Consider the following 13,517-nt stretch of genomic DNA (forward strand, 5'->3'; position numbering starts at 1 on the left):
CCTGTTTAACAAGGCAGGGTCCAATTACACTCTCCCTATACTCAGTTATGATTCAAAGCAAATGAAATTATGAGTCTGATGAGGTAAGAATGTTTTAGGTTGCATCTGAAAATCAGATGAGGGCTTCTTATAAATAAATGGCCCAGAGGTAGACGGATCAAATTTTAAAATATAACAAATTATTTCTTTCATATTTCACATATTTTCTATAAACTCTTAGATCCCTTTGGACACACTTAAATATTTAAACATCCCATTAATAGAATTGCTAAACAGAAGATGATAAACGGCTTAAAAGTTCAACATCCCAGACAATAAATGACTATGTAGTATTTCTGTAAGTTTTCTGACTTAGAGAATGATATGCTACTCTATGACATGTGCTGATCAACTATTGTGTTGAAATAGTACAATCTCAGCATATGTAAGTAAATGGTCACAGCCCAATTCTCCAAACTGTTATTTGTTATCAAGACCAGCTGTTTCTCTTCTGTTTACTTATGTTTATATGGAATGTTCTGTTAGTACTCTTGCTGAGGGCTGGATTAATTTATGTGTAAATACTCAGCACAAAAATATATGTAATAATTAAACATTGATCTAATAAAATTATAAATTATTATTTCATATATATGTGTGTGTGTGTGTGTGTGTGTGTGTGTGTGTATGTGTGTGTTTCTTATTGACCAGGACTTAATTTTTTTTAGTTCTCAGTCAAGAAAACGGAAAACTGCATGTGTGTAATATATCATACTGTTATTTATTAAAATAGCAGGACACATTTAATCCAAGTTCCATTAAGTTAAAGAGAAACACACTGTATTCACATAAATGACAAATGAATTATAAAATGCAAAATATTTTATACTTGTGTGAAATTTAGGAGAACACTGTAAAACAAGATAACAGCATTGTTAATATCTATTTAAAGGATAATTTTAGATAGTTTTTCTCTTACTGCTTAACTATTTTGTCTTAAAAAGATATTCATTACTTGGAAAAGAATGCTGCTAGTAAATTAGTCTTTTCTCCCCTTACTGTAAAAGTAGGAGAAAGAGAGTTAAAAACAGAGTTCTCAGCTTGCTCATAGGCAATCCTCAGTGTTACAACCCTTAAGAACACTGAATGTGGAACTATATATTTAAATGAGCTCAGTTAAGTCTGACCAGGCAGTGGCGCAGTGGCGCAGTGGATAGAGCATCTGACTGGGAAGTGGAGGACCCAGGTTCAAGACCCTAAGGTTGCCAGTTTGAGCATGGGCTCATCTGGTTTGAGCAAGGCTCACCAGCCTGAGCCCAAGGTCACTGGCTCAAGCAAAGGGTCACTCGGTCTGCTGTAGCTCCCCAGTCAAGGCACATATGAGAAATCAATGAACAACTAAGGAGCCGCAACAAAGAATTGATGTTTCTCATCTCTCTCCCTTCCTGTCTGTCTGTCCCTCTCTCTGACTCTCTCTGTCTCTGCCACAACAAATAAACAAATAAATAAATGAGCTCAGTTAATTTTAGGTTACATTATGTAAATAAAGATTATTTTAAAATAGAAGTCAATTATTTCCCACAAAAGTAGCAGCCAGAACACCAGTCTTGGAATACTATTTTGATTTGATGCTATACTGACCTACCACTGTTTCCTTTTCTCTCTTCCTTAATTCGTGAAGGTGATTCTTGACTATAGCAGTAGAAGCTGGTTGTGAATTTCAGAAGAAAAAAAATCTCCAAATGCGCAATGGAAACTAAGTCTCACACCAGAAGAGAATCAACAGGCCTATAAAACCTTCCATTATTAACAGATAGAGTTGCATTAGTTTTCTGACATGTCTATAAATATAAGAATCAGATATAAATCACACAAAAGATCAAGTTCATACTTGGAGATTTTCTAGACCTGAATTTGGATTGTGTTCTTCCTTTAAGTACTGTATGGCCCTTAGGAAAGTCATTTATGTTTTCAGAGACTGTGTTAATATTCACTAAAATGAGCTGAATTATACCTATCTCAGAAGTACTGAGGATGAAATGAGAAATTATACACAAAATTCCTTACCTAGTGTCTAGCACATAGTTTATATTAACTAAATGTTGTCACACTGTTTTAGTAAGAATCCTTGGCAAACTTAAAATAACATACACAATTCACATAAAACTAATCATAATTTTATTTATTTCAAAATTCTAAATGCAGTTTAAAATCCTAGAGTTTCTGGAAGAGATGACAGTGATGGCAGAATTCAGATCTTATCCATGTTTTAATGTTTCCCTATGGTACTTTGCACAAGCATCTTACAAATAGTACATGCTGCAAAAATATATGCTGACTTATAATCAAATTCAACACTATATATTATTTCAATGAATTCTGGATGGAGAAAGCATAAAAAATGGCACAGATTTGTACCACTCCTATGAGATACTTTGCAGTTGTTATTTAAATAGGTCTTTACTGGTTTCCCTATTCTTATCTTTATCAGTCCTAAAAACAGGCAAAAGGAGGTATGTCTAATTAAACTTTTCAGTGATTTGCGTTTACTATAGGAACTCAATGTACTGCTGACTGGCAAATCTCAAATGTGTTTTAAAATATGAGACCTTCAGCATTTGGGAATTTTGGTCAGTAGCTAAAAGAAAAATCAATATTTAGGTCATTTAGACATTTACACACATAAAGCAACTATATGTCATTACTTTTTGCCAGCTTCTATTGATATATGCTAGAATAACAGGTAAATTCTAGTACCAATTAATGCATAATTTCTAAGTCATAAATACATTTTCAGTAGTTGTGTATACTGGCATGTGGTAAGGTACCAAAGAATGAAAAAATTAATATTAATATTTTAGGAGAGGAAAGAGGGAGTTTTTCTGGCTTGCAGAGACACACTGTGTAGAAAACCCCTTTTTACTAGGAAGGTTAAAAGGCGTTTTATAATTTGGGCTAAGCACACAGAGAGATTTTGTAAATATGATTTTATATTTGTGTGTGATTTGCACCAACTCAGGATAGACAACAACATTGTGTTGTAAAGAGATTTTGTGCTGGGGAGACTTAGATTCCCCCTCCTCCAACCTCTGTGAGAAACAGGGTAAACACCTAGCCAGGTGTGGGGAGGAGCGGGAGAGATTAAGCAAATCTTTTCCTCTCCTCTCTTTCCTTCTTTGATGGGCCATTCACAGATGCTTATTCCCTGGCGCCATGTAAACTCCACCTCCCCTCCCGAAAACGTGTAATCAATGTATATACAGTGGTACCTCGAGATAAGAATTTAATTCCTTCTGTAACCGAGCTCGTAAATCAGTCCACTTGTATATCAAACTGCCGATACTGGACCCGTGCGCCAACTAGTGGCAGCTTCCCAAATCACGACTTTTATCTTTGAATCTCACTCGGATATCGAACAAAAATATGGACTGAGTCACAACTCGTATCTTAAAAAATTCATATGTTGGTCTGTTCATATCTCAAGGTACCACTGTACCTCTAAACAAAGAAATGGCAAATGAACACTAGAAAATTTAGGAATATCTTTTTATATGTAGAACAACATTTTCTGCTATTGTATTACCTTGTAAGTTTTAATGTGTAGAAATATTTTTATAAATCCTATAGACAAATGTTATAAGCTTGCTAATGAATTGTGTCATCTCTACACTCCTTCTTTTTCTGCCAACCTGTGTGTGATCAAAGGTGTATAACCTGCCTCAGGGCTGTAGTCGGTGGGCACAATTTGGGTCAGTGATTCCCCGTGTTAGTCATATGCAGCCGGCATATTATTAAATTTCCTCCTTTTAATAAAACTCCTTAAAATTCATTTGGACTTGGTGTCTCTACATAAACCCGGCGAAACGGTACTTTACAACAGGCAAACAAACGATGAACGTACTCTCTGTATTAAGAAGACATGTAGCATACAGATTAGGCCCTGGCCAGTTGGCTCAGTGGTAGAGCATCGGCCTGGCATGCAGGAGTCTCAGGTTCGATTCCCAGCCAGGGCACACAGGAGAAGCACCCATCTGCTTCTCCACCCCTCCCCCTCTCCTTCTTCTCTGTCTCTCTCTTCTCCTCCCGCAGCCAAGGCTCCATTGGAGCAAAAGATGGCCCGGGCACTGGGGATGGCTCCATGGCCTCTGTCTCAGGTGCTAGAGTGGCTCTGGTCACAACAGAGCAACGCCCCGGATGGGCAGAGCATCGCCTTCTGGTGGGCATGCCAGGTGGATCCCGGTCAAGCACATGCGGGAGTCTGTCTGACTGCTTCTTCATTTCCAACTTCAGAAAAAAAAAAAAAAAAAGAAGAAGAAGACACATAGCATACAGATTAAATGAAATAATGATCCCACTGCAGTCAAAGCTTGACATCACCATTTAAGAGTAGTTGACAAATTAGAGTTCATCCAAAGAGATGGTGACCAGGATGTTAATGGCTGTAAAACCTGAGCAAGTGGTTTAGAAAGATCATGGAAATGTTTAGTTTTAAATAGAGAAGACTTAGGTGTATGGCCAGTAGTCATGGCTGTCACAGCTGCCTGGCTCATGCAGGTTCCCATTAGATTTAGATAAACGGTAGAGAAACAATGAAGCAAAGAAATGGTGAGCCATTTCTTTTATTCTAGCTCACACCCAGCAGGTGAGTCAACACATACACACTGGGCTCAAAAATGCACTCATTCAGCACTCACAAAGCTACTGACACATCCGGGTTTCCTAGAATCAAAGGACCCTACTAGTTCAGTCATCTCTTTTTTCCCTATTTCCTTCTCTCTGCACAAACTCTGCACAAACTGGCTTCTCCTTCAGCACTCCATCATCTTGGCTGCCTCTCTTCCTGCACCAACATGGCCACCTAGCTCCTCCTTCTTCACACATTAGCATAACCAATCCCCTTCCCAAGCAGAAAGGTAATTAGCTGTATGACATGGGAGCATCATAACATGAGCAGAGGCCATTTTTAACAATAAAAGTGAGCGAAACCAGAAAATACAGATTTTATAAACTCATTTGCCCAACATTAGAGAAAATATGGTTGTTTTCTTAAAACATTTGATGGCCTATCATATATAACAGGAAGAAAACTTGCTCTGTTTGTAGCACAAAAACAGAACCTATATAAAGAAGTAGGAAGGAAAGGATACCTTTAGATCCTATATAAAAATTTATTTATTTATTTATTTATTCATTCATTCATTCATTCATTCATTTTAGAGAGGAGAGTGAGAGAGAGAGAGAGAGAGAGAGAGAGAGAAATGGGGGAGAAGCAGGAAGCATCAACTTCCACTTGTGACTTGACCAGACAAGTAAACCTGTGACCTCAGCATTCCAGGTCAACACTTTATCCATTGCGCCACCACAGGTCATGTAAGAATTAACTTCTAATATCTGTAACTGTTCATAATTTTTTTTTTTATTCAGTGAGAGAAAGGGAGGTAGAGAGACAGACTCCTACATGTAACCCGACCGGGATCCACAAAGCAAGCTCATTGGGGGTGCTGTTCCATTCATCTGGGGCATCATTTTGTTGCTCACCGACTGATCTCTTCTTAGCACCTGAGGCAGAGGCCATAGAGCCATCCTCAGTGCCTGGGGCCAACTCGTTCCAATCGAGCCATGGCTGCAGGAGGGGAAGAGAGAGAGAGAGAGAAAGAGAGAGAGAGAAAGAGAGAGGGAAGTGAGAGGGGGAGGAGTGGAGAAGCAGATGGGCACTTTTCCTTTGTGCCCTGGGAATTGAACCCAGCACATCCACATGCTGGGCTGATGCTCTACCACTGAGCCAACCATCCAAGGTCAACTGTTCATAATTAAATGAGCCATAACACACCAGGTATCTATATCTTTGAACATATATAAACAGAGGTCCATCTGTCTGAGATAATGGAGAAGGAATGCCAACATAGCTGAGAGTTTAGACTAGATCTGGTATCACTACAACTCCAAAACCATAATGCTAAGTTTTGAAGCTAATTTATTAATAGTTGTTTAGTTAAATACTAGGGTAGCTTTTTGCAATGTCTATTGTAGAGCACCAGAATAGTAATTAGCTTTTTACACACCTGCTCCCTGATCTGAGATGTTAGAAATAAAGCATTTATAGGAAAGAACAACATATTCATTAAGACAAATTTAGAGAAATAGAATTGGAAAGATTACAGCTTCAAGAGCTGGATTTCTGGGAGGAAAATAGCTCTGCCCCTTCTTAACTGTGCATAAGTAAATTATTTAATTTCTCTTGGTCTCAAGACTTCATCTGGAAAGTAGAGATAATACAGCAGTAAATATCTCATAGGATTCTTGTGAGAATTCAATTGAATAATCTAGAATAGTGCTTGATATTTTATGAAGGTAAAAGAAAGGTTAGCTGCTATCATTTTACTTGTTATTGTTGTCATTGTATTAAACCATCTCAAAAATTTGTAACCACCCTGAACAAGATTTTCTCCTACCATATCATTGTAAAAAATCACTGTAATCTGAATTTTTAAAGTTAGAAAACAAAACAAAAATATATACCATTTTTTAAAGCAAGATATAGATAATATAAAAAATATAGCAGGTCTCAAAAATTAAAGAAATCCAATTACTGAGCCATATGTGATCAAGCTGACATTTGTATGAATTTTAAAATTTCAAAAGCACTTTTTCACATCATTTTATTTAATCTATAAAAAATTTTGTAGTGTAGGTTTATTATTATTATCTGTTATATTGTATAGATAAAGAAATTGAGGTTTTTCATCTTCTTTGGGTTGTGATCTCACTTGTGGTTTGTGAAGATGCAGTCCAAACTCATGGAGATTAACCCCAAAACACTGAACAAAGTGCTGGCCAGGTTGGGGGTTGCCAACCAGTGGTGTTTCGGGGCCATGTGCCTGGGCTGCAGGAGAAGGCTCTGAGCGTGGTGTCAACACCTGCCTCGTGCCGCTGCTGTTATTTGCACTCTTCAGGAAAAAACAGATTGAAGAACTGAAGGGAAAAGAGGTCAGTCCTGAAGTGTACTTCATGAAGCCGACCATGGGGGAAGTCTCGTGGTATCATCATACTTATATATGGCCAATCAATAATGAAGATAAACTAGAATGTGAGGATAGGTCTGTCCTGAAATAAGTCCTCTCTGAAATGAAGTTGTCTGCTGAAGACAGAGAAAATGTTTTGAAAAGAATGGAGCCATTTAGGCAATCCATTACTCTGTGGCACAGGAAGGCCACTGTTGTGTAGATGACAAGGTGAACTTTCATTTTAGTCTGTTTAATACCATGAATGGCTACCTCTATGAACCTGACAGACGAATGCCTTTTACAGTGAATCACAACATCCAGGCAAGGGCTTACAGCTAGCTGTAGGATGCTACGAAAGTCTGCAGAGAACGCACTGAGTAAACAAGGGGATGTCTGCTTTTCTGCTGTGACCCTCTGCAAGGCCCCCTCATGCACTGTGGAAAGGAACTAAGCTTTTCCCCCTCTTTACCACTGAAATATATCCCTACCATTTTAGTAGTAAAAGACTTTGGCATTTGTAGAAAACAGTAGTTCTCTTTTGGTTCTGTATCTATACTCACCCTCAACCACAGCCAAATGTACTGTGATTGAGCAGTTTGGTGTAAGCTTCAGATAGCAAGCATTTCTCCCACTGTATGTTTCCAACCTCAATAGCTAATACTTAAAATGGATACTTCAGTGTGTCTGTAAGTTAAGGCCTTGGATGTGGTTTATATTGTTTTAAGAAGGAATAAAATTGTTCTGAAGATAAGATTAAAAGAGAGAGAGAGAGAGAGAGAGAGAGAGATATTGAGCCTCTAAGAGATTAAATTGTTCAGAGTCACACTGTTGCTTTAATGATAATGAGATACATTTTTTAATATATTTTTTACTTTTTTTAGATACTACTGATCAAGTCTCTCTCTTTCACACACACATATTTTCAGTATAGATAGTGTCTATAATGCAAAGGTCATATGTTTCAAAATAATATCCTCTCTAACCTTAGTACATATATTTACTATGTGACTGGATAAATTAACTTATTTCTGAAGTATAAATTATATTATATCAAAAAGAAAATAAAAATATCTACCTTGAATAATTTTTTATAAGAAATTAATAATAGGAATTAGGTAAAACCAGTGGGGTGGACAGCAATGGGGGGAAGGTCACATGAGGAACCCAGACCCGGGAACTTTGGCTAGAACCGCCCACACTCATGCACACCAAAAGAAACTTCCCAGGAGTCCCTTGGAAAAGAGCAACTGTCTGTCAGCCAGTGAGATATCGCTACGTCATATTAGCTCGACCACCCTCGAGGACCCCTTTAAATTTGCCCCACGCAGTCTCTCTGCATGATTTTCCTGACCTCTATCTCCCAGGCCAGTGAATCTCGTCCGAGAAGCACTGTATTCAATAAAGCTTTTGCTTTTCCACACTTGGTGGCTATACCCCTTACTTCTTCCTCAGTTGGGAAAAATATCTTACAAATCCTATTCTCCATATTCTCTACCAGGCATAAAGAATTTATTTAAACATTATCTTGCTTACTCTTCAAATTAATCTAGGAATTCAGCAAGTCCAAATAAGTTTCTTAATTTGAGTCTCAGTGTTTCTGTAGAAAAGAAAATACTATTGTTCCTTTAACATGGAAATATACTACTTGCATTAACAAAAATGAAGCAAAGTATAAGTTTTGCTAAAATAACATATTTTCTATTGGATTGTCAAAGTTCTAAAAGTTTGATGACATACTCTATAGATGAGGAGTTTAAGAGAAATAAGAGTTTTCATCCATTGGTGGTGGTATATATAAAATCTATAGGATTAATTTGGCAAAATCCATTTAAATTTCAGATGCATACACTCTTTGACACAGCAATTCTACCTCTCAAAATTTATCCACCAGTTACAGTAATTTAGCACATTAAGATATAGCTAAGCACATGGTTATTCATTGCAACAATGCTTGTTGTAGAAAATATTAAAGATAGATGTATCTATCGAGAGCAATTATTAATAGACATATTAATAATGATAATGGAGATGCCATAGAGCCTTTAATGTGAGTATACATATATTAGCATTTAATCCTAAAACAATACTCACACAGCCTTATGAGACAGGTATTTATTGTTATGGCTACATTCATTTTAAAGATGAGAACATGAAAACATTGAATAATTACAAAACTTGCTCAAGGTTAAAAAGTTGGTAGGTGGTGAAACCAGGTTTTAACCTTAGTACCTAGACCTTAGTCAATGATTAACCTCTTTGATGACTGATGAACTGAGAAAAATCTTTGTTCATTTATATGGAATTATCTTCACTACATAAATTAAAACCATAATGTGCATGTTATGCTACCATTTGTGTAAAACAAGAAAGAATAATAATATATGCATATATGTATATATATATACAAATATAGTCTATTAAAACAAAAATGTAGACATAGGGAATATAAGAGTTAGCTCTAAAATGCATTGTAGTTACTACGTATTTTGATATTTTTGTGATTAAATTAATTATATCGGGTGAAGTAATTTTAATAGAATCAGCATTACTCTCTGAAATACCTGTTCAAAGTTGAATATCTGTGATTTAAGCCCCTGAAAAAATGCCCCTGGTAACCAATCAGAAAAAGAATGCCTTAAGAATAGAGAGGGTTTTCTGGAAGAGTAAGGCTGAGAAAACACAGAACGAGGAATCAGGAGACTGAGTGACAGCCAGCCCTGCTCAAACTAGATGTGCACTTTTCAAAATATTTCTTTCTTAAGAACAAAACCAAAACCAAAGTATAGAATATGAAAGTGAAAAGGGCTGACATGATGGCTGAGTGGGCACATTTCTCACAAGTCTGACTTTGAACTAATTTATGCCTCAGTAAGCTTTAAAAGCATCATCTCTACTGTAAGCATTTCAATGGTTTCCTTGTTTACTTTATTGTTATTTTGAGATAGGAAGTAACACTTATTAACATATTTTCAAAACTATACATAGGTACACTTTTATCATTTGATATGTTAGATCTAAAATTCCCTGAGTTAAACTGCAATAGAAATCTCATGCCTATCAGATTATAAAACTTCAGCTCAGTATTCAAGATCTCTTGCTTCACTAGAGAAGCTCTCTAAAATGCAACAATTATTGCATTCCAGTAATTACTTAGACAATATTTTAGATATGTCTTCACTTTATTTCTTTTATCTTTAATAGGCAAATCGTTAGAACAAAATAACCCCACCCGAATCTACAAAGTACATCAAGTATGTATTAGAAGTAAGATAGGCAATAGCCTTCTTAGTTCAACAGAGACAAAACCAGAAGGAAAAAAAAAATAACTATGGTCAAAGTTTTAAAATAAATCTGAGCATTTCTTATAAGCTATATGAGAAAGTTCTTGATTTTTCTACTAACTTCCCCAATTCCCCAAAACCACAGGCACCCTTTTATAAGAAAGGGAGTACAAACAGTATTCTTTACTATTTTCTAAGAAAACAGAGTTCCTGTCAGACAAAGGCAGACAGACCCTCAGGACACTCCGAAGTTCCTGCTAAGAGTTCAAAGTGGTGCATAAAGGCAGTTCTATCAATCATAACATGAAACACACACGTTCTCACACTCTCACAGGGGAGCAAGTATTTATGCAGCTTTGGACACTTATTTTCTCTGTGCACTTTCACATCAACACAACTTGAGATTTCTTGGGTGGGGTATCCTTTATGCATTCTGCGAACTTTAACATATTGCACTGAATTTTAGTATGTACTCAATTTTATATATTATGTCTTTAAGGTTTTAAAATTTCTGTTGTTTTTCTTTTCAATTGTAACTAAACATCCCTCCCACATAGGCCAGCTGTTTCTCTACTTAGAAGAAGGCAAGTGATTTAACATCATAAATTCCAAATTTTATCTCAAGGTCAGAGTCAAAAGCTTTAATGGCTAATTAAGTTTTAGGCTCCTCATTAGCTTTTCTTATTGAACTAGCATTTAGATGTTAGTATGTGGAAAAGCATGGAATTTGTGTTATCAGTTAAAACACAAGGTTATCTTCAGCTACTAATGACTAATATAAAATATTTCCAATTAAATATGCAGTACCTCATAAACTTTGTAAATGGCAGCAGAAAAATGTCATATAAGATTTCTGGTCCATTTAACAGTGACTTCTCCTCCCACAGAGAAATACACAAACTGATTAGGAGGTATTTTTATCCATAAGAGCCAAGGAGAAGTTGAATGCAACTTTTCTTACCTGGGTATCTAATAACATGGGCCCTACCTGTTACAGGTGGTCTGTTGGCCATATGTATTAACAAGAGGCACACAGACAGAAAGTGTTGAAAACATACTTTTGACAAGTTTATTTAATCCAGTGTTGTAGAAGAGATACAATTCCAACAAATGCATCATACACACATACATACACACAACCTCTTTGAGTTAATCTATAGCTGAACATGGAGACATAAATATTGACCTTTGTCATTTGTGACTCTTCTGAATCAAACCACTTGATTCAGAACCACTTGAATCAAACCATTGCAAGGTTGCTCATGCAATTCTTAGACATGATAGACTTAATTGGAAAATACTAGATATTTCTTAGAAATTCACTAAAAGTGGATAATAAGGAAAACCTACATGTACCACCATCTCATCTTTACTAGTCATTTATCCAATGATTGACAAGCAGGCTCATAATATAAACAACTTTCCATCACTTTGGAGTCTACAAGAATATTTCTCAAAGTAATCATGTATAAAGAAGTTAAGTGAAAATCTTAGCGATTTCATTTATTTCCTTTCCAAGAACTACAGACTTTTTCAAAGCCCCACACCACTTATTTTATCATTAAGAAACATGGGGCAAGAGAAGATATACTCTCTGCCTGAGGTCAAATTGGAAAAACAATGGCGGAGATTCCGGGTCCTGGTTTTCAGTCCTACATCTCTACATGTGTTCATAGATACCACTGGCTTAGGACAAGTTTTCTCTTTTATTTTATTATGCCCTAATAGTTCTAAAATATGATTTTATAATGGTTTAAAATCCCTCCCAGTGAGTGTCACTGGTGTCTTTGTCCCTTCTCTAGTATTTGGGTGGGTTTATGACTGTTTTTGACCAATGCAATATTGTATGCAACTTCTGAGGTAAGGTCATAAAAAAAATGAGCTTTATGTCTTGATTTCTGGAAACATATTCTATTGAAGCTCTGAGCTTCCATGAAGCAAGTCCCCCTACCTTGTGGCCACCATGCTTTGGGGAAACCCAATCTACATGTATTTGTCATGCATGGGATGTCTGGTTGTCTGTCTCAGGTGAGTCTAGCCTCTGAGTTATAGCATCCCAGGCACTAGATAAGTATGGGGAGAGGCCTCTTGCCTTTCAATCAACACACAAGTATTTAAATCTCCTTGGCTAAAACCCAAGATATTGTGGAGCAAAGACTAGACAGCCCTGAAATGCCCTGTCCAAATTTCTTAATTAAAAAATTTGTGCCCTGGCCAGTTGGCTCAGTGGTAGAGCATTGGCCTGGTGTGTGGATGTCCCAGGTTTGCTTCCTAGTCAGGGCACACAGGAGAAGCGGCCATCTGCTTCTCTACCCCTCCCCCTCTCACCTCTTTCTCTCTTCCCCTTCTGCAACTATGGTTCTACTAGAGCAAGTTGGCCTGGGGCACTGAGGATGGCTTCATGGCCCCTGCTTCCGGTGTTAAGAAGAGCTCAGTTGCTTAGCAACAGAGCAGTGCCCCAGATGGGCAGAGCATAGCCCCTTAGTGGGCATGCCGGGTGGATCCCAATCCGGCACATGCGGGAATCTGTCTCTCTCTCCCTTTCTCTCACTGAATGAAAAAAAAAATTGTAAGCAAGTTATAATAGTTGTTTTACACTATTAATTTTTTTTATTTATTTATTTTTATTTATTTATTTTAGAGAGGAGAGAGACAGAGAGAGGAGAGACACAGAGAGAGAAGGGGGGGAGGAGCTGGAAGCATCAACTCCCATATATGCCTTGACCAGGCAAGCCCAGGGTTTCGAACCGGCGACCTCAGCATTTCCAGGTTGACGTTTTATCCACTGCGCCACCACAGGTCAGGCTACACTATTAATTTTGAAGTGGTCTGTTACTTAGCAATAGATAGTTGGAAAATTCTTAGACCTTATTTTTCTCCATATTGGCTAGTTTGATAAATTCAGCAACTGCCATTTAAAGCTATGTTGTTCTACAGATTTACTTTCCTGATTTTAAATGATCTTTATTTGAACCTATCATTGTTCTATCTTTTCATATATTATTTTTATAAAAACAGAAAAGAGTGGCTTTATACTGTTGTTTTAATTGTAAAATTATACTTTCAAATTTCATTCATTCATTCTCTAAATATTTATTGAATATGTAGTATAATCCATGTTTTAAAATGACTAGATTTGAGATATACAGAGATAAACAGAATAAAAAAATGCTCTCCAGAGGAGTAGAGGGAAGGGGAGGAGTTGGTCATTAATAATAAAGAGTGTGATAAATATTATGTGTCATAATTTTTT

At 36.8% G+C, this 13,517-nt stretch overlaps 1 protein-coding gene and 1 pseudogene across 4 annotated transcripts in view; one reads left to right on the forward strand and one right to left on the reverse strand.

The window, feature by feature from the left end:
- The window catches only part of LAMA2 (laminin subunit alpha 2), a 627,903-nt gene that overhangs the window by 275,287 nt on the left and 339,099 nt on the right, over nucleotides 1-13,517 (reverse strand). The window lies entirely within an intron of this gene.
- Nucleotides 6,762-7,434, forward strand: LOC136397066 (ubiquitin carboxyl-terminal hydrolase isozyme L1 pseudogene; annotated as a pseudogene).

This window comes from Saccopteryx leptura, chromosome 3, assembly GCF_036850995.1.
Source record: "Saccopteryx leptura isolate mSacLep1 chromosome 3, mSacLep1_pri_phased_curated, whole genome shotgun sequence".
Classification (NCBI taxonomy): Eukaryota; Metazoa; Chordata; class Mammalia; order Chiroptera; family Emballonuridae; genus Saccopteryx; species Saccopteryx leptura.